The sequence below is a fragment of the Hemicordylus capensis genome, chromosome 4, assembly GCF_027244095.1.
Source record: "Hemicordylus capensis ecotype Gifberg chromosome 4, rHemCap1.1.pri, whole genome shotgun sequence".
Lineage (NCBI taxonomy): Eukaryota > Metazoa > Chordata > Lepidosauria > Squamata > Cordylidae > Hemicordylus > Hemicordylus capensis.
In genome coordinates this window covers 67,913,442-67,936,036 of record NC_069660.1, presented here as the reverse complement: position 1 = coordinate 67,936,036, position 22,595 = coordinate 67,913,442, and the positions used below count along the sequence as shown (strand labels likewise).

Genomic DNA, 22,595 nt, shown 5'->3' with positions numbered 1-22,595 from the left:
GCTGTGTTGAGAAGGATGAATGTTGTTCCATGCAACTTACGCATTCAAATTGATGTCATATATTTGAACTCTTTGCCCTATCTTTGAATCACTTTGCAGAGTTCATTAAAATCCCACTAGCCTTGTTTGTACTTGTGAGGAGTTCTATGCATGGAAGATCTGAATAATGCTAGCAAAAAAGATCACTCTGTATATTACAACTTTTGGGGCAAATGCATGAATGGACCCATGTTTCTACTTTCCAGCTCAAACAGTAATATCATAGGTTCAATGGGAACCTATGAATTTCCTTAATGCTGGCTTCAGTGGGGTGGGGGCGGCACTTTGGACAAGGCAACTTCATTGGGCCCTCCTATTTTGCAAAAAAGATTAGGCTGTACAACCTGAAAACTCTCAGACTGTCATCAGCCTTTCTTGACACCCCATTGTGCAAATATGGTGTTTGTATGTTGCAGAGACGAAGCAGAAGATAAACAAGACAGCACTAAAAAGAGCAAAAAAAGCGGGTGTGTGTGTGTTTATTACAAAATCCCGAAGTGTTTTAAGTTGTGTAGTCCTCATCAAAGATTTAAGGAATAACAGTGTTCTATAAATATTTCTTATTTTCCTCTGGTGAAGAGCATATCTCAGTCGAAATGTGTTGAGTTTGTATTAAACACATTTTCTTGCACCAATTTACTACTCCTTGTTGGGAAGTGGGCCTTTGGGACCCTTGCAAATGTTCTGCTTGCTGTCCTCCTAATTCACCCATGGGGAGGTGTGAGTTCTCATCACATTTGTATCTTATGGGTAGAAGTTCTCTTCTTGCATACTACAACTTGTGGCAGAAAGTGAAAGTACAATCCCACTTGCTTATCGGGTTGCTGCTTACAAATTTTACATGTTAAACAATCTTGAGTCAGACTGCTTTCAAATTATTAAACCTACCCTAGCAACTCTGATTGTTAACAGGTCTTTTACTCCAGTCCAGAGTGTTCCCTTAACTGGCAATACTGAGAATTGAATCTGGACCTTCATGCACAGTCATAGATCCTTTATATTCAGCACTGTATCAACAATATCACACCCATTAATTTAAGATTTAATTTAAGAGAGCCAGCGTGGTGTAGTGGTTAGAGTGCTGGACTAGGACCGGGGAGACCAGAGTTCAAATCCCCATTCAGCCATAAAACTAGCTGGGTGACTCTGGGCCAGTCACTTCTCTCTCAGCCTAACCTACTTCACAGGGTTGTTGTGAAAGAGAAACTCAAGTATGTAGTACACCGCTCTGGGCTCCTTGGAGGAAGAGCGGGATATAAATGTTAATAATAATAATAATAATAATAATAATAATAATAATAATAATAATAAGATGTATTTGATCTGTTAATTTCATAAGAAAAGATATAATTGTAATAGATACAGACTGAAGTCCAGTCCTCCTTGCTGCAGATCATTCAGGCATTTATGGCCTACTGAAGCCTTGGGGATGAAGAATGTTTTTATTTTGTTGTTGTTATTTAAGATATTTATACCATGCCCCTTCAGCTCGGGGCGGCTCACAACATTAATGAAGTTTTAAAAAATGTAAGACCAGGATATAACCACATTTAAAGTTACAAATTTTAAGTTTCAAAGTTAATAGAAAGCTAAAAACTAAGAACGAAAAATTTAAAAATCTACCATATATAAACAGCAGATGAAACATTAGTAAGCCTCTTTAAAAAGATGTGTTTAATTGTTTTCTTTAAAAAAAAAAAACACCACCAAGGGAGGGAGCATGGCAAAGCTCTTCAGAGAGGGCATGCCGATGCAGAGGGGCTGCAACAGAAAAGGCTGCCTCTAGCCCCCACCAACTCAGTGGCAGGGCCATGATGCTGATTGGTGGGCCCGGCAGGTTCATATGGGTGAATGCGGTCTGACAGGTATCCCAGCCCCAAGCCATGTAGAGCATGGTCTTAAACCTTTGAACCTTGCCCAGAAGTGTATCAGTAGTCAATGAAGCTGTCGCAGGATGGGTGTAACACTCATGAAGCAACTTGGCTCATGAGCACCCTTGCAGCAGCGTGCTGGACCAGCTGAAGCTTCTGAACCATCTTCAAGAGCAGCCCCACATGGAGTGCATTGTAGTAATTCAATCTGGACGGCACCAAAGCATGGGTGACTGAGGTCAAGGCTGCCTTCCTAGCAGGGTTGCAGCTGTCATACAAGCCATAGCTGGTATAAAGCACCTCAGCACACTGCTGTGCTACCAAGGACAGCATTGAGTCCAGGAGCATCACGAAACTGCGGACATTTGTCTTTCGGCGGAGTGTGACCCCATTCAAGACCAGATTTTCCTCACTGCTTGGATGATCAGTTTTACCAACCCAGAGCACTTGCATCTTATCTGCATTAAGTTATTTTATTTTTATTTGCATTAAGTTATTTTATTTTTAATCTTTGTAGGCCACCCCAAACTTCAGTCTTTGGGCGGTTCACAACAACATAACAGATTAAAATGAAAACCACTTAGAACACTTTAAACTAAAGTTTTAAAAAGCTTGGGTGAAGACTTTAGAGACATTTAATAAGTTGTCAAAGATGGGGAGGCTCTTATTTCAGCAGGGAGCGCATCCCATAGTCTTGGGGCAGCAACAGAGAAGGCCTGTCCCTGTGTAGCCACCAGATGAGCCAGTGGCAATGACAGAAGAATCTCTCCTGATGATTTCAATGGGTGGTGGGGATCATGGTGAAGAAGACATTCTCTTAAATACCCAGGTGCCTAAGCTGTTTAGGGCTTTATAGGTTATAATCAGCACTGTGCATTTTGCCCGTAAACTTCTTGGGAGCCAGTGTAGCTCTTTTAGTGTAGGATTTATATGGTCTCTTAAAGATGGCCCAGAGACCAACCTGGCTGCCGCATTCTGTACCACTGTGTTTCCAGACTTTGTACAAAGGCAGCCCCACACAGTGCATTGCAGTAGTCAAATCTGGAGCTTACCAGCATATGTACCACTGTTCTGAGGTCATTCATCTCAAGAAATGGACACAGCTGGTGTAACAGCCAAAGCTGATAGAAAGCACTTCTGGCCACCACCTAAACCTGGCACACTAGACAGTGGTTTGGATCCAGAAGCACCCCCAGACTGTGTACCTGTTCCTGCTAACTGGGCAAAGAGGCACTAAAGGCATGGTGATTCTCTTTATTTAGCAAGGGAAGAGCAACTGACCACATCTACCCCCAGCACAGTACCCCTCCAGTGGCTGTTTCTGGGGTCTATCTTATGTTTCTTTTTAGATTGTGAGCTGGTCGGGTACAGGGATCTTATTTATTTATTTATTTATTTATTCATTCATTCTCTATGTAAACTGCTTTGGAAGCTTTTGTTGAAAAGTGGTATATAAATATTTGTTGTTCTAGGGGCATGTGATCCCATCCAGAACCGGCAGATCAAAATTGTCTCCCAAGTTCTGCTCCTGAACAATAAGTACCTCCATCTTACCTGGATTCAGCCTCAGTTTGTTATCCCATCACCGCCTCTAGGCAGGCTTTGCGGGGCGGGTGTGTGTGTTATGCCTTCTCCTGATGATGTTGACATTGAGAAATAGATTTGGATATCATCAGCATACTGATAATGCTCTACAACCAATCTCCTGATGATCTCTCTCAGCGGTTTCATGTAGATGTTAAAAAGCATTGGAGACAATATGGAGCCCTGGGGGACACCATATAAAAGTTCAGATTTTGAAGAAAAACAGTCTCCAAGCAACACCATCTGGAATGTGCCTGAGAGATAGGAGTGGAGCCACTGCAAAGCAGTGCCTCCAACCCCTTCAGGCTCTCCAGAAGGATACTATAGTCGATAGTATCAAAAGCTGCCGAGAGATCCGAAAGGACTAACAGAGTCACACGCTCTCTGTCAATTCCCAATTGGAGATCATCCATCAGGCCAAACAAGGGAGTCTCCACCCCACAGACACCTGAAAGCCAGTTTGAAATGAGTCTAGATAATTAGTTTTCTCTAATACTGCCTGGAGCTGGGCGGCCACTACCTTCTCAATTACCTTGGCTAGCCATGGAAAGCCTATAGTTGCTTATCTTTGAGGGGTCCAATGCAGGCTTCTTCAGAAGAGGTCTGATTGCCTCCTTAAGGCAAGAAGGCATCCTGTCCTCTCTCAGAGAAGCAGAGAAGAATACCTATCAGGCCTTCTCCACACACACACCCCGCCAGATAGTATAAGCCATGTTGGACAAGGGTCAAGAGAACCAGTTATAGGCCGCATAGTTCCAAGCAGCTTTTCCATATCCTCAGGAGTCACAAACAAACTGATCTAGCTGAGCTCCACATAAGAGGAGTTAACTACACACATTTGATATGGTCAGACAGGGACCATGGTAAGAGAGATGTTCTTATAGACCAGGGGTTTTCAACGTTGGGTCTCCAGATGTTATTGGACTTCATCTCCCATAATCTTCTGCCCCAGTGGCCTTTGGTTGGGAATTATGGGAGTTGAAATCCAATAACATCTGAGGACCCAACATTGAGAATCCCTGTTATAGACCACAGCCACTCCACATCCCCACCTGTGTCCCCATACCTGCTCCTCAGAGTACCCTAGAAGGAGAAGCAGGGACCAGACTGGGGCCCAGGCTCCCCCAACCAGGTGTCTGTAATACATGCCAGGTTGGTCCCTTCATCCATAATCAGGATGATTTCTGATTTATTCTGGACTGACTTGGCATTACAAAGGAGCAAGCTCAAGCTCTGTGGGTGGTTGGCTCTACTCCCTGAGGTCAAAGAACTGGCAGAACAGGAAACAGCTGGTAGATTTCTGATTTCCCTTCCCCTGTAGGCCTGATGACTTGCCAACGTTACTTCTTTTATTCCCCACCACCACTGGCATAGCCACCCCATAATCAATGGTTATGCCCTGTCTCCCCATCTCCAGACAAACCCAGACACGTTATCGACCAATCTTACCCAAGACTTAACACAACAAAAGCTAAAATATAAAATACTGACCCAGAGTTTTCATGTAGATGTTAAACAGCATAGGGGACAGAATAGATCCCTGTGGCACCCCAAAAGGTGGAGCAGACATCCCCCAGGTATTCAGGGTCATACCTTCTGAGTACGACCCTCCAGATAGGAGCGGAGCCACCATATAACCGTGACCCCAAGTCCCAACTCTGAGAGATGACCCCGAAGGATACCATGGTCGATGGTATTGAAAGCCGCTGAGAGGTCCAGGAGAATCAACACAGTCACACTCGCTCTGTCTCCCAGCGTAGGTTATCCACCAGGGCAACCAAGGCAGTTTCTGTCCTGTATCTAGGCCAGAAGCGAGACTGGAAAGGTTCTAAGTAATTAGATTCATCCAGGGCTGCCTGGAGCTGAAGAGCCACCACGCTCTCCAACACCTTTCCCAAGAAGGGGCGGTTAGAAACTGGTTGAAAGTGATTTAAATAATCTAGGTCCAAGGAGGGGCCCCAACGACTGCCTCTTTCAGCTGAGGCACACCACCCCTTGCTTCAGAGATGCATTCACCACCCATGAAGGACGAGGTTTGAGCATGTACGTGATAGGCCTCAGCCTTCCAAGCAGCCTGTCCACCTCCTCAGGCTGAAAACCATCCAATATAGCAAGACCAGACCACAGGGCTCTGTGGGCGCCAGGAGTCGAAATCGACTTGACGGCATACTTTGCCTTTGGATGGTATATTAACATCCAATTCAGGTGTGCAAAAACCTTACAAGTCAGAATGGATACGAGTGATTTTATCCACAAAATATAATGTAAATTCATCACAGCGGGCTGCTGACAGTTCTGTTTGATGGTCTTTGGGGCCCTCACATAGGAGGCCCCAAACCACTTTAAAAAGCTTTGCTGATTTATTTTATTTAATATATATCTATGCCGGCCCAAACAATGCTGAATAACACTGAGCAGACATGATGGTGGTGGAAAAGTAAGATTTCTTCGCCATCACCAGCATAGAATAGGCCTTAATATGGGCTCTCACCTGTGTTCAGACACATTCATTCTGATTTTTCCACCAACAATGCTCAAATCATCTACCAGGCGACTTCATTGTTCACAACTCACTTGTATACCAGGGAGTTGCTTGGACTCCGTGGGTTGGGAGAGGACCCCTAGGAGCGACCGTGCCAGTCACCTGACCCATCTCCTCATACTAGAGGGAGACCAGGGTGTCAACAGGCTTGTCCACACACTCAGCAGGAAGATCCCCCAGAACTGTCAGGAATCCATTAGATCCATAAGCCTCTAAGGGCAGACCAACCTAACTTGAATGCCCCCGCCCTCTTCCCCATTACCACATCTTAAATTTCTGGTGACAGCAGGTAGGGTTTATGGCAGGGCCTCTTTTAGGTCCTAGATGCTGCCTCAAGCATGTGCGGTAGTGTCCAGCACCATTAGGAACTATAGGAAGAGTAGTTCCCATGGTTCCCAATTACGCTAGTGGAGATGGCAGGAACTATGAGAACTAAAATTTCCTATGATTCTGACAGCCTTGAATGCCACCTGTCAAGTTTTAGAAAGGGCAAAGCTGGAGGACATTAGGGGTAATAGGAATTGCAATGTAGTTTGAGGAAGGAGTATCCTCTAGGTCCCACTGTGCTCTCAATGACATTATCTTGAGTGTGACAGGGTCTAGCAAATTGTTTTACCCAAAATAATTCTGAATCAGAGTGGGAAGAGATATTACTATTATAAAAGTTTTGAAATACTTAGCAAATTAAAATGGTATACCAGATATACTTGATGTTCAAGGAATCCATTGATTAAGCCTGTTCCCAGTAGTTCAAGGGAGACATGCCATGCACTGCACTATATGGGGGAAGCCCTTGATCCCCACATTATTTATTTAAAATATTTCTATACCCCCCAAAACTTGCGTCTCTGGGTAGTTTACAATTAAAATCATTTAAAACATCAAATCAATTAATTAAAATCACTTAAAATTAAACATATTTAAAACCTAGTATTAAAAAATTTAGAACTATAAATCTAATTAAAAGCCTGGGTTAATAAATGTGTCTTCAGTGCCTTTTTAAAAGTTGCCAGAGATGGGGGGGCTCTTTTTTCAACAGGGAGTGCATTCCAAAGTCCAGGGGCAGCAACGGAGAAGGCCCATTCCTGAGTAGCCACCAACCAAGTTGGCGGCAACTGCAGATGAACCTCTCCAGATGATCTTAACAGGTGGTGGAGCTGATGGCGAAGAAGACGTTCTCCTAAATTATCTGATCAGGAGGAAAATAACTTCATCCACAAGGGGTAAATGAGGATAGATTCAATTTGACCATTGCTAGGATCCTTGGTGGCTCTCAGAATTCTGCACGTTTATGCTGGCTCATATTCTGTGCAGAGGTGGTGTGTGTGTATGAGAGAGAGAGAGAGAGAGAGAGAGAGAGAGAGAGAGAGAGAGAGAGAGGTTTTCACTGCTTTCTCCTCCCCACAAAAGGATTTTTTGGCTTTAGGAATATGTTCCTGAAGGTCATGCAGCATTCAGGGACATATTTCTGAAGCTAAAAAGTCCTTTTGGAGAGAGCAGCAAAAATAGCTTCCCCCCTCCTTCCAGATGTTTGCCTGCTCGACTACACTCTAGGCAGTGTTTTTTCAGCCACACTGCTCTGTGCTGCCCTACTAATTCTGTGCAGAATGTGAGCCACTAATTTTGTTTTGCCCCACAGGCTGATTCTGGGATCCAGAGAATCCCAGCTTCCATTTGGAAAGCAAGTCTCTGGTTCTCATATTGCAGCAATACAAATTGAAAATATGGAAGTAAAAACCTGAAGGATTTGAAGTTGACAAAAAAGAAACCAAATTCAAATGGTTTCTACTTCCAGAATTTCTAAGTGCATGTATCAAGACATTCCAGAAATAAACACCTTTTTCTTTCTTTTTTTACATTTGAGTGGTGCGATTTTAAAATAGAAGATTGTAGAAATGCAATGTGTCCACCATCTGCAATTCAGCATCTGCCATGTTCATTACAATAATGCAAATTATATTAATTAGCAGCAGTCCAGTTCACAGAAATGGCACAAACGTGTGAACAAATTTCCCAGCCTCCTCTGAACCTGGGGGATAGCAAAGGAAAATCCTTCCCAATAGGTCACAAATGGAAATTACTATCACTACTATATTCAGCTCGGTTTTAAAAGCACTGAATGACTTTGCCTCTGCTCTGCGACCATTCTAAAGACTGTTTCAGAGTTTAACTTCTGTAAAGGTTAGGAATCTACTTCTGTCAGGAGCCATTAATGTCTTGCCGTGTGGAATCACTGGAGTGGGTGGATGTGACACTCTGCCCTTCTTTATCCATGAAGATTAGAATGTCCAGTGTCAGAGCTCCTGCATAATATGCTTAAAATGTATGCCCTGAGGGAGAGTAATCTGTTGCTTTTCAGTCTCAGAAGGTCCTTGTCAAGGTGAGCCAAGGCCCCCATGGTTACCTGAATATATTTGCTGTCAAGCAGCATGAGTGGTACCAGCTTGGTCCCTGGAACGGCATGATTAGTGACCGCCCTGTGAAATCATTTATCAGCCACTGTCAGGCTTGTTACAATGGATTTGGTCCCTTCTCGCACAGGCAGTTACAGACTGCAGCACAGGGAGTTGTGCTGCATAACTTCTACTGCATAACTTCTACTAAGTATTAATTTCATTCCTCGGTTGCCATTATTATATAGCGTTCAGGAGCGTGCCCTTTATAACAATTTACGCTTGCTAGATATGAGAACTAGGCAGCCCAATCTTATTTCTTCCGGCAGTTGTTCCCGCACGAGAGTTGTGCCACAAGAGCTGCAGTGGTGTGCCGCTTTGGGTGCAGGGGTCAATAAATGTTGGCTTTGTTTACCAGCCAGACAAAGCATTTTTACTTGTTGAGGGTCAGGATCATTTTTCACTCATCACACACAGGTAGACTAGTGGATTTCTTGAGCCCTGTTTGGGTGGGATGTTAATACTTTAAATCAGTCAGTTAAAACAATGGTGCACTAGACGGTTCCACCCATTTGCCTCTTAAACAGGGGTAGACAAGCTTTTGCACTCCAGCTGTTACACTGCAACTCCCATCATCTCCAGCCACAAACCAAAGGAGCTTTAAAGCTTCTACTTGGCACAAGGCTATATTAATGTTAGAAGTTTTTTATACTACTTTTCAACAACAAACCAGTTCAGGTAAGAACTAATTTGCCTGCTTTCCTTGTACTGTCCCTACACCTGGACTAAATTTGGTCTAAATCAGTTATGCAGTTCACAAATTAGCCTACTTGTGCCTCAAATGTTCATACATCCACCATCTTGGATTGGGATGGATGACATCACAAACTATGTGTTTGAGGTGTCCCTACACCTGTACCAAATTCGGTCCAAATTGGTTCCTACTTGCACCTCAAACATTTGTGTCTGCCATCTTGAATTGGGGTAGATGACATCATCACGAACTACACCATTGAGATGTCCCTACAGCTGTACCCACATTGGTTCATATTGGTCCAGGCATTGCAAAGTTGATGGGGGTGGGGACGGACACACACACACACACACACACACACACACACACACACACACACACACCTTGAATGCAGGGTGATCTCATAAGCCTACTGGAAAGTAGGCAAAAAAAGCAGATTCCCCAATCATTTTACCTAGAAAAAGAAGCATCTCTGAGGGAAGATAGGATGCCTCCTAATCTTAAGGAGGCAATTATTAGACTGCTTCTGAAGAAGCCTACCTTGGATCCCTCAGAGCTGAGAAACTACAGGCCTGTCTCCAACCTTCCGTGGTTGGGCAAGGTAATTGAGAGGGTGGTGGCCTCCCAGCTCCAGACAGTTTTGGAGGAAACTGATTATCTAGACCCATTTCAAACTGGCTTCCGAGCTGGCTATGGGGTAGAGACTGCCTTGGTCAGCCTGATGGATGATCTCCAACTGGGAATTGACAGAGGAAGTGTGACTCTGTTGGTCCTTTTGGACCTCTCGGCAGCTTTTGATACTATCAACCATAGTATCTTTCTGGAGTGTCTGAGGGGCTTGGGAGTGAGAGGCACTGCTCTGCAGTGGTTCCTCTCCTACCTCTCAGGCAGGTTCCAGAAGGTGTCCCTTGGAAAAAGTTGTTCTTCAAAATCTGAACTTTTGTATGGTGTCTCTCAGGGCTCTGTTTTGTCTCCGATGTTGTTTAACATCTACATGAAACCACTGGGAGATATCATCAGGAGATTTGGTGCAGGGTGTTATCAGTATGCTGATGACACCCAAATCAATTTCTCCATGTCAGCATCATCGGGAGAGGGCATAACCTCCCTAAATGCCTGTCTGGAGTCAGTAATGGGCTGGATGAGGGATAACAAACTGAGACTGAATCCATTGTGTGGGGTCAAAACTCGGGAGATGATTTTGATCTGCCTGTTCTGGTTGGGGTCACACTTCCCCAGAAGGAACAGGTATGCAGTCTGGGGGTGCTTCTGGATCCAAGTCTCTCCCTGGTGTCCAAAGTTGAGGCAGTGGCCAGAGGTGCCTTCTATCAGCTTTGCCTGATACGCCAGCTGAGTCCATTTCTTGAGATAGATGACCTCAAGACAGTGGTACATCTGCTGATAACCTCCAGACTGGATTACTGTAATGCGCTCTATGTGGGGCTGCCCTTGTATGTAGTCCGGAAACTACAGTTGGTTCAGAATGCGGCAGCCAGGCCGGTCTCTGGATCACCTAGGAGAGACCATATAACTCCTGTATTGAAGAAGTTACACTGGCTGCTGATATGTTTCCGGACAAAATACAAGGTGTTCGTTATAACCTATAAAGCCCTGAACAGCTTGGGCCCTGCGTATTTAAGAGAGCGTCTTCTTTGTCATGAACCCCACCGCCCATTGAGATCATCAGGAGAGGTCTGTCTGCATTTGCCACCGGCTCGTCTGGTGGCTACTCAAGGATGGGCCTTCTCCGTTGCTGCCCCGAGGCTTTGGAATGCGCTCCCTAGTGAAATAAGAGCCTCCTCATCTCTGACAATTTTAAAAAAGTCTTTAAAGATGCATCTGTTCACCCCGGCTTTTAACTGATACTATTTTGATTGTTTTTATGTTGTTTTAGAATATTGTGGGGTTTTTTTTAATTATTGTGTTTTAAATTTCTTGTTGTTTTTTTTAACTAATGTTTTAATGTTTTTATCTTCTTGTAAACCGCCCAGAGACGTAAGTTTTGGGCAGTATAAAAATATGTAAAATTAAATTAAGAAATAAGATTGTTCCCTGTCCCAAAGGGATTTTATAATCTAAAAAGAAGCACAAGGGAGACACTAGCGACAGCCATTGGAGGGACACAGTGCTGGTATGTTTCCTCTACTCCTGCTAAAAGAACCACCACTTTAAAAGGCATCTCTTTGCCCAGTTGGTAGGGGTTAGAGTATCCACTGATGTAAGGAGCTGTGGGCAAAACCAGCTCATGATACGATTTCCATGCTTGGGTCCAGCAGGGCAAGGCAGGAGAGCCAAGAGTTCAGTGAGAGAGGTGTTGAACCAGCCAGGGCAGAGTCTGAATGGAGGCACTGTATAGGTGCCAGGAGCTCCACCCCTTCCTGGAGCTCAGGCCAGCACTGACCCAAGGCAGGTGCCTGAGCTGGCTTCCTCCTCCTCCTAAGTACGTCATTGGTAGGGAGGCATCAAGCAACCAAGTTAACACTTCGCCTCTGCTTCTGGAGCATTTTGTCATTGCCTCTGCTCCTGGAAGTGATGGAGGGTGTTCCAGAGATGGAGTCTTGCTGCAGGGCACTGGATCTCTAGAGTTCTAGGGTTTCTCTGGAGAAGGCACAGGGTTCAATGACCTCTGGCTGCTCAGAGTATTAGATGCAGGGGGCTGGGGGCAGTGTTTCCTGTAACAGGGATTCCCAGATGATTTTGACTCCCATCCCAGATGATGTTTGACTCCCAAGCAAAACCTATTGCAGCTGGAGATTCTGAGAGTTGTAGTCAACACATCTGGGAATCCCTGTTAGAGGGAACACTGGCTGGGGATCTTGGTTGGGGTATGATCCTCTTCGAGAGAAGCCTGTCATGCTCCTGACACCATACTATTTTATAGAAATATGCTGTGTGCCATCATTTTGCTACGTGTAGTCAGAGACATATTCCTCCTTCTCAAACAGCAGGGTTCTTTATATTCTTGGCATTTGATGATTTATTTCCTTGCAATTCAGATTGGCATTTAGAATTATCAGCTTAGCAGGAGGATGGGCTGTGGGATATGGGAAGAAATATGGAGCACAAGTGTTCTCCCCACTGCATTGTGAATATCATGTGTGAATCTTTGATTAAATCCAGTCTTTGAGAGCCTAGAGAGCTAGCATGATGGAGAGCAGGAGGCCCGAGTCCTTGGGGCTGGAGCCTGAGGCAAATCTTGCAGCAGGAAGGAAAAGGGCTAGAGATAATAGCAAAGGTGACTGCTGTCCTACTCAAGCTCAACCTTGACCTGGAAGCTTTTACTAGGTAGCTGCTACCTGTGTGGATAAAGTCACCATGGAGTCTGGGAGGACATCATAGCTCTGGGAACCTGTCAGTTTACAGCCCTGCATGGAATACAAGTAGTGGAAGAAAACAGATGCAAAGGCTGTAGCATGGGTGAGGCCATAGCTTAGTGGTAGAGCATCTCTTCTTCATGCAGAAGATCCAAGGATCAATCCCTATTCTCTCCAGGTAAAGCTGCCTGAAACCTTGGAGAGCCACTGCCAGTCAGTGTCAGCAATACTGAGCTAGATGGGACAATGGTCTGACTCTGTATAAGGTAGCTTCCTGCGTTTCTGTATAAAGGTTTTTGAGACTGTCCCTGGAAGCATATCATGTGTTCACCTACATGTGCATAAATCTATTAGTGCTATCCAACAACATTCTTCATGTGTTGATGGGGAGACTGATTTTGAGATTTGCTGCTCTGCCCTACTGCTTATAGATTTTGCAAACTGTTGGCCTGCATGAATCAGTCCTCGGAGGGTTCCTCAAGCTGGCAACTTCTGTTTCTGATGGTTTCTGTTTCAGCTTAATGCTGGTGGTGCTGGATTACAATCTGAATGACCTTCCAAGTGAAATAAATGCCATTGTGGCTTTTGGAGCAAAGACCTAATATGTTTTGTAGTCATCCTGGGAACTGCCTTAGCCAGTAGTTTGTATGGATTGATGGAATCCTGAATTCCAGCAGTACTAGTCCTCTGATAAAAAACCAGCCCAGAAATAATTGATATATGCAAGTTGTTTCCAAAAAAGCTGCCATTTGAATTTACTTCATGCCAGCCTCGATAAGATGGTTTTAATAGTACCTTTTGAAATGTCATCTGGATTTGGTTTATGAGTTTCCAGATCTATACTTTGGCAGTATAGAAAATATTATCTTGTATTTTGCATGTCTCCTCCTGTTTTTATCCAATACAAGATACCAGCTGTTCAGGGGCGTATCTAGGGTAGGGCAGGCAGGGCACATGCAACGGGTGCCACTTGAAGGGGGGTGCCATTTTGTAAAATTAAAAAAAATTAAAAAATGGCTGCCAAAAACAAAATGGCCACCATGCATGCTCAAATGGCCTCTGTGAGGCCCTAGGTCATGCCAGGCCTTGCAGAGGCCATTTGAGCATGCGTGGTGGCCATTTTGTTTTCAGTGGCCTTTAAAAAAAAAAAAGATTATTTTTAAAATTGGCCACCGCACATGCTAAAATGGTACCTGTGAGGCCCTAGAGGACAGCGGGGTGAGGGGGAACCTTTGCAACCCCCCCCCCCCCACAGATTTTAGGAAGCCCCCCAAAGGGGCTACAGGTTAAATTTTTTTTTAAATTAATATAATATAAGACACTGTACACATATTCAGATTGACACTGTGTACAGAGAACCAGGGCTTGTGAATACTGAGCTGATGCTTATGAGCTAGGATTCTATTCATTTGCTCTTACTTTGCTTCTTGTGATAAGTGAGTTAAATGTGATGTCTTGCTAATATGGCTATTAATGGTGAGTTTGTCTTTGAATCAGTGTGAAATCCTTAATATTAAGGCCCACTGGGAGTTTCTTGCTCTCTTTCTCTCATTTTAACTGTCTTTCTGAAAGACTAGAATATATTCCAAGCAGTGACACAGTTTACTCTGCATATCCTTATTATTTTCAGAGTATCTGGGAAAAGTCAAATTCTCCATTGATTTTTAAAACTTATGTAATAGTGATGCTACAATGCATAGTAGAGAATTAGACAGGCACTTCTAGTTTTCCAAGTACACCTCCACATAGTATTTGGGTATTTCATGAGCCCCAGCATACTGAAATTTGTAGTTTTCCAGCATTTTTTGGTCTGGCTACATCCACTGCTAAATAGTTTTTGAAATTTTAAAAGATTAACGAGCCTGACTTGTATTTTTAAGCTGATATTATGGTAAAGTTATTTGAAAGATGGGTGTCAGATGCTTGGACAGGGGGCGCAATTTCAGTCCTTGCCCTAGGCGCTGTTTTCCCTAGATACACCTCTGCAGCTGTTTGTAGAACACAATTCTTGAACAAACCTGTTACCCAGACATCCAGGTTCCATCCTTACTGGCTGTGGCTGCTTAAATAAAGAAACTGTAAACCATTTTTCCTTCTTCCTGTTTTTCCATTTTAGAAAAAAACAAAATGGTAGGTCAGTATCCTGCATTCATGGGTATCTGTAAGGGGTGGGTGGCTAAGATGTGGTGCCCCCCGCCCCCGTTCTAAATGTACTGAACATTCTAAATAAACTTTTCTCTTATATATACATCAGAGATGCACAACTCAAATGCCCCGGTGAGCCAGAACCAGCCATTGTGAGAAGGCTGAGGTCAATTTTTAGCACATTATAATATTAAAATTATTAAAAATTATTAATTATTATTATTTTACATTTATATCCTGCTCTTCCTCCAAGGAGCCCAGAGCGGTATACTACATACTTGAGTTTCTCCTTACAACAACCCTGTGAAGTAGGTTAGGCTGAGAGAGAAATGACTGGCCCAGAGTCACCCAGCTAGTATCATGGCTGAATGGGGATTTGAACTCGGATCTCCCCGGTCCTAGTCCAGCACTCTAACCACTACACCACGCTGGCTCAAATGAAAGTGAGGGGGCACTTGGAGTCTCTGGGAAAGATTGGGGAAAAGAGGAATGGTGTCAGTGGGCTCTGGCAAAGGGGCAGAGGACATCTGGTCTCAAGCAGACAATTTCTTCATGGCTCCTACAGTTACTGCAGGATATTCCTATTGTGGGCCAGCAAAAAAGGCCCTCAGACCTTATGTTGATCTGGCCCTCAGACCTTATGTTGTACAGGCCTGTCATACATAAAGTAGTCCTGATCAGCTTAAGACATGATGCCTAGCTTTCCAAAGCCAACACAGATAATAGATTCTATATAAGGGTAAAGTAAAGTGTGCCATCAAGTCAATTTCGACTCCTCGCGTCCACAGAGCCCTGTGGTTTTCTTTGGTAGAATACAGGATGAGTTTACCATTGCCTCCTCCCACACAGTATGAGATGATGCCTTTCAGCACCTTCCTATATCACTGCTGCCCAATATAGTACCAGTGGGGATTCGAACCGGAAACTTTCTGCTTGTTAGTCAAGCATTTCCCCGCGGCGCCACTTAGAGTGACTAGATTCTATGTACTAGGTGTGAAATGTTGCTTTAGGAGCATGGCTTGAATCTGTCTGTCAGTTGTTAAATGGACAAATTACTGTTTGTTGCTACCAAGTTCTGAAGTGTGTAATATTTTGTAATGCCGTAAACTACCTATACAGTGACAACTGTAAACTACTTATCCCCTTGAGGCCTTTGTCTCTTTAGCACCATTACAGGTGAGTCAATGGTACAGAGATAGGCCAGTGTTCTGTAGTTACAATTAATAGACTGTGCCCCAAGCACCCTTCCCCCACAGGAATATCTCTGCAGATGCCCTCACCTGCGTACTAGCACACAGGTGAGCTCATCTGCAGAAATAATATTGGGGAGGGGAGTGTCTGGGCAAGGTCTTAATAAAATCCAGAGGAGTACTTGTATTAGTCCGTTGCAGCAAAAACAAGTGTCTAATCAGTGACACACTTATTGTGGCATACATTTCATGGATTAGAGATCATGGCATCTGATGAAGTGGGCTTAAGTGTAAGAAAGGTGGTGCCAGACTAAATCGGTGCTACAAGACTTTTGGAGGATTTTTTTTTGCTTTTTAAGCAGTTAATCCTTAGTCAAATCATACTTTTGTAAACATAAATGAGAGATTTGCATGCATATAAGAGTATTTGGTTGTGTTTAAGTAGGCTACAGTTAAATCAGATCTCCTGAATGTGTGTTATAATTGGAGCAAAAGGGACCAACATGACAATGTCCTTAAACAGTGTTTGTAAACACAGGTCAGAGATGTGTGTATGCATACATGTGTGTATGCAATGTGTTCTCTTCTACAGTACAACTTAATCTTAAATCTTAATTGTGTGTTATAGTTTTAATTAGTTATTACTCTATGCCAGCCAGTTTCCACTTGTGCAAAACTGCCAGCACCGTCTCTTGTGGGGTGCGGGGTGAAGGGGCTCGCCCCCTGCATCTGACATCAGATGCAGCAGGGGGCGTGGCCTTGCTCTGAAACGGGGTTACATTCCCTGTTTCAGAGCAAATGCCATCCAGCTCCTGGCCACACTGTGAATACAGCACTGCTGGTATTTGCTCTGAAACAGAGCGTGCGGACCCGTTTCAGAGTGGAGTCGCACCTTCTGCATCAGGCACAGGGGGTTTAGGGCTTGCTTTCCCCCTCCCCCAGGCAAACACACATGGTGGCGGCGGGCAGCCGCAACGGCTGCCACACACTCTGCTGCCAGGATCTGAGCGTGTGGGCAGTCTGCAAGGCTGCCTGCCGTTCACTGGCATAGTAGGGCCTCTCAAAATGCGGGGCCCATGGCTACCACCCTGGTTGCCCTGCTCTAAGGCCAGGCCTGAAGACTCCCTGTCAATATAAGAACTTTTACATCTGTCTGACTTTAAAAACAAACAAACAAACAAACCTTATGATGCACCTATTTCATCCGGCTTTTTACTAAGTGTTGAAGTTGTTTTAATTGCATTTAATTGATTTAATAGAATTTTAATTAAACTGTAATTTTTAATTGTTTTATTTGTTGTAATTTAAAATAGTTGTACACCACCTGGAGATCTAAATGTTAGATGGTTCATAAACATGAAAATGGTAATAACCCTCTCTTTTGTCTTAGGCATGCCTTGAATAATGACATCTCTATATATCCCTCAGGTAGAAAACACACATTCTGCCATGTGACCTTGGAGAATGTTATCTAAGCAGTGACATAATAAAACTAACCAAGCAAAGAGGCACCTTTTAAAAGTGGTGATTCCCTTTATTTGGCAGGGGGAAAACAACTGGCCCTATCCATCCCCAGCACAGCATCCCTCCAGTGACTGTTGTCTCTTTTTCCTTCTTTTTTAGACTGTGAGCCCTTTGTGGACAGGGAGCCATTTTATTTATATCTATATAAACCACTTTGGGAACTTCTGTTGAAAAGCAGTATATAAGTATTAGTCATAAGGTTGAGGCTTTACATTTTGCTCCTGCTACACCATGACCCCAACCAAGCTAAATTTAGTAATGACTAATGCCCACTGAAGACACCACGAAGAGTTAATCACAACTAACTTGTTCTGTTGGGACATAGTCACAGTTAGTTTCAGTATTAACTAATAGTTAATTACTCACAGCATTGACATTATCATCGTCAAGTAATATTAGCCAGCAGGATCTGAGTTAATCTTTTCATTGAAGACTCCCCTTTTTGCAAGTAAAAAAAAGTTGAATGCTTTCTCTTCTTCAGATAATGTCATAAGAGTTACTGAAAGACCATGACGTCATTCATACAACCAAAAACTGGATAGGACAAATGTTCTACCCAGGTTTGGGAGCTGCGTGTGCTCCCAAGTTTTGGTTGTGTGGGAGCAAACAACAAGGAGTGTTGTGAATAGCACCAGAGAACTCACCAGGTAGCAGGCATGGATTACAGGTCAATGACACAGGTGAAAGTTCCACAGACACCCAAGTGACAGTCTGAGGTCAAGAGTCCAAGTCCAAAGCAATGCATCTGGGGTGTGCCCGAACCGGTTCGGAGGCCATTCTGGAGGCCTTCGAAGCAGTCTGGTTCCGAGTCGGTCCGGCAGCTTGGCACGGAGGGGGATTGTAGCTTTAAGGGTGGGGGGTAGTACTCCCCCCCCCCGCCGCTCTTCCCCCTCCGGCGCTGTGATATTTGCAAAAGTTTCTGGGGCGGCAGCATTCCTCCCTACCGCCCCTGGCCCCGTCGTTAGCCGGCTAGAGCTAAAATACGCTCCACGCATGCGCCCGTTGTGGCGCGCGTGTGTACTTGCCACCGCGGCGCGCGCGCTCCGCAGACGTGATGTCTGTGGAGCGCGCGTGCGGTGGCGGCGAGTGCGCACGTGCGCCACAACGGGTGCATGCGTGGAGCGTATTTGAGCTCTAGCCGGCTAATGACGGGGCCAGGGGCGGTAGGGAGGAATGCTGCCGCCCCAGAAACTTTTGCAAATATCACAGCGCCAGAGGGGGAAGAGCGGCGGGGGGGGGGGAAGTACTACCCCCTGCCCTTAAAGCCGCACCCCTCCCCGTGCCCATCCGGACCGGTTCGGGGGAATGCACATCACTACGATGCATCAGCAAAGGAGCAGGAAAGAAAGTGGGAAAGTCTTGGCCAAGCAAAGACAGAAGTTCTAACCCCCAGCTGGCAAAGAAGCTCAGCAGACAAGATCCTAATCAAGCAGTTGTTGCTAGCATCTGGTCAGGGGAGGAAGTGGCTGAAATGCTTCAGGAAAGAGGCACATCCTTTTCCTGGAGACTAGATTCAAACAGATCTTACAAGGAATCTAGCTGCTGTCTCAAGGAAAACTCATAATTTCCAGCTTTATGGCTGTGAGGTGGGCTCTTCTGTATTGCTGGTTGAGGGCCTTGTGGGCATGGGTGTGATGGTGTGCTTGGGAATCAGATTGATGGTCCTGCAGGGGCATAGCAAGGTTGGAGTGGGCCCAGAGACAAGATTTTAAAATGGTCCCCCTCACTGAAGTTCAGCTCATGAAGTAAAGAAATCTTAAATGAGGCTGAATAATGGTAACAAAAAGCATAGTTTCATATATATATATATATATATGTGTGTGTGTGTGTGTGTGTGTGTGTGTATGTGTATATATGTGTGTGTGTGTGTGTGTGTGTGTGTGTGTGTGTGTGTGTGTGTGTGTGTATGGCGATGCAAGTCATTTACTGATACTAGAGAAAGACATGCTGTTCTGGTAGCTCCAGGTCTTAACATTCACATTAATTTCAGAGGATGAATACAACTGAAGGAAGCCTGGGTGGGTGTGTGACTGGGGGAGTCAGTCGTGTGACTTGCCTCTGGGCCCCCCAAAGGCAGTGGACCCCCAGATAACTGTCTCTTTACCTTGCCCTGGTGGCGCAGTGGTTAAACTGCCGCCCTGTAACCAGAAGGTTACAAGTTCGATCCTGACCAGGGGCTCAAGGTTGACTCAGCCTTCCATCCTTCCGAGGTCGGTAAAATGAGTACCCAGAATGTTGGGGGCAATATGCTAAATCATTGTAAACCGCTTAGAGAGCTCCGGCTATAGAGCGGTATATAAATGTAAGTGCTATTGCTATTGCTATTATAGTTACGCCTCTGGGGTCCTGGCAAGTCTGAGGGCCTGTGGCTGACTCCCTGGTTCTGGCTGGGCTTGGGGAGATGGTGGTGGTGGTGATGGAGCAAGGAGTTTCCCCTGAGGGGCTAGCCTGGGTTGGGAAGGGCAGCTCCTCAATATCCCCTTCCTCAGTGACAGCTGTGGGGCTCAGTGAGTCTGTGGTTGAGGAGAGAGTAGGTGAGTCCTGAGATGTTCCTGGAATCAGGCCTTACCCTGAAGCCTGTTCCATGGGGGCTGTGGGATCTATTGTTGATGTGGTTGCCCCCCAACCTTTGTCCCCTGAGTCTTCCTCAATCTCAGGGACCCCAAGTTTGTTGGGCTCAGATGGCTCCTTGAGGTGGGTTCTAACAAGGAGAAACCATTGTGTGGAATCAGCATAGGAGGAAAGACTGCGTAGGGCTGCTTTCCCAGTGCTGTTCTACCCAGCTTTCGACCAAGGTAGGAGTAAACTTTGTCCTACCCAGCTTTTCCTCCTATCTTGGTTCCACACAGTCACTTCTCCCTTTTCTTGCCTAGTTGTTTGCTCCCATACAACGGAAAATTGGGAGCACACACAGCTCTGAAAACTGGGTAGGACACTTGTCCTACCCAGTTTTAAGTTGTGTGAATGACCTCCATACTCAAACTAATGAAGTACTTTCATCCACAATGAACAAAGTTGTGATAGTGCAAGGTCCTAATGTAACTGCATGTCCTGGCAATGGTCAAAGTTATGCTCTTGTGGAGAGCTGATCTTGCAGTAGCGAGCATGAATTGTCCTCCTTGCTAAACAGGGCTCACCTTGGTTTGTATTTGGATGGATGTCTACATGTAAGCACTGTTTGCTGTAAGATATTCCCCTTAGGGGATGGGGCCTTAGCTGAGCGAGCAGCTGCTTGCATGCAGAAGATCCAGGTAGGGATGGGAAAGACTCCTGCCTGAAACCTTGGAGAATCCACTACCAGTCTGTGTAGACAATACTGAGCTTGATGGATCAATGGTCTGTCTCAGTATAAGGCAGCTTCCTATGTTCCTATAAAAGTTTATTTGAAAACAAATGACAAAGAGGCTTCACAGCAGAAGGTGTGCCATCTTGTTGCACAACTGCTACACTAGCGCAACACAAATTTCAGTCTTAGCCCGTCCAGCTAGCACAACATGCTCACACAAGCAATTTGTTAGTGTGGATGCCAGCTAGTGGTATTTTGAATATAAGATCCTAATATGGGATTATTTAAACTCTTGATGTGACAATGCATTCAGGCACATGGCTACCATGGAACACGGGGGGATGAGTGTCTTCAGGCCGCTGCCACCCTGAGCACTTCAGGGGACTGCCAGAGGCTCAACCTCCATTTCCCCCCAAACCTCAGTGGGGTGGGGGCAGGGGCGTATCTATAGGGGGGCAGGGGGGCATGTGCCCCGGGCGCCACTTGAAGGGGGGGCGCAATTTCTTAAAATTAAATAATTAAAAAAATGGCCACCAAAAACAAAATGGCCACTGGGCATGCTCAAATGGCCTCTGTGAGGCCCTAGGGCATGCCATGCCTCGCAGAGGCCATTTGAGCATGCCCAGTGGCCGTTTTGTTTTCAGCGGCCATTAAAAAAATTTTTTTTAAAAAATGACCACCGCACATGCTCAAATGGTGCCTGTGAGGCCCTAGAGGCCAGTGGGAGGAGGGGGGAGCTTTGCAGACCCCCCACAGCCTTTAAGATGTCCCCCGAAGGGGCTACAGGTAATTTTTTAAAAAAAATTAATATAATATGCCACTGTACACATATTCAGATTGGCACTATGTACAGAGAATAAGGGCTTGTGAATACTGAGCTGAAGTTTATGAGCTAAGATTGTATCCATTTGCTCTTACTTTGCTTCTTGTGATAAGTGAGTTAAATGTGATGTCTTAATAATATGGCTATTAATGGTCAGTTTGTCTTTGAATCAATGTGAAATCCTTAGTATTAAGGCCCACTGGGAGTTTCTTGCTCTTTCTCTCATTTTTACTGTCTTTCTGAAATACTAGAATATATTCCAAGCAGTGGCACAGTTTACTCTGCATATCATTTAATTATTTTCAGAGTATCTGGGAAAAGTCAAATTCTCAATTTATTTTTAAAACTTATGTAATCGTGATGCTACAATGCATAGCAGAGAATTAGACAGGCACTTCTTTTAGTTTTTCCAAGTACAACTCCGCATAATATTTGGGGATTTCATGAGCCCCAGCATACTGAAATTTGTCATTTTCCAGCATTTTAACCTGAGCTATCCAAACAAATTAATGATAGCCCCACAATTTGGATAGTTTTAAAAAATAAATCTGAAGTGGTAGATAGGAGCTTGACCACATGTATGATATTGGTAATTTTTGTAATTTTTTAAATTTTTAAAAGTTTTCTGAAACATGTGTGTCAGTCAGATGTATGTTGGGGGGGTGGCGGGGGGGTGCGGCGGGGGGGCGCAATTTCAGTCCTTCCCTGGGTGCCATTTTCCCTAGTTACGCCACTGGGTGGGGGATGCCATGTGCTTCTTCACCTCCACTCTCCCCATGGCTGTAGCCACTAGTGGCAAGACAGGCAGGCTGCCTTTCTGCTGCTACCAGTTGGAGCTTGGAACATAGGAAGCTGCCATATACTGAGTCAGACCATTGGTCCATCTAGCTCAGTATTGTCTATACAGACTGGCAGCAGCTTCTCCAAGGTTGCAGGCAGGAATCTCTCTCAGCCCTATCTTGGAGAAGCCAGAGAGGGAACTTGAAACCTTCTGCTGAGGGGAATATCTTACAGGGCTCACATGTGGTCTCCCATTCAAATGCAACCAGGGTGGACTCTGCTTAGCTAAGGGGAGAAGTCATGCTTGCTACCACAAGACCAGCTCTCCTTTCCTCTTGGTTCATGCACCA

General features: G+C 44.8%; 1 protein-coding gene across 4 annotated transcripts in view; it reads left to right on the top strand.

Annotated features, from left to right (window-relative positions):
* The window catches only part of TMCC2 (transmembrane and coiled-coil domain family 2), a 145,752-nt gene that overhangs the window by 7,458 nt on the left and 115,699 nt on the right, over positions 1–22,595 (top strand). The window lies entirely within an intron of this gene.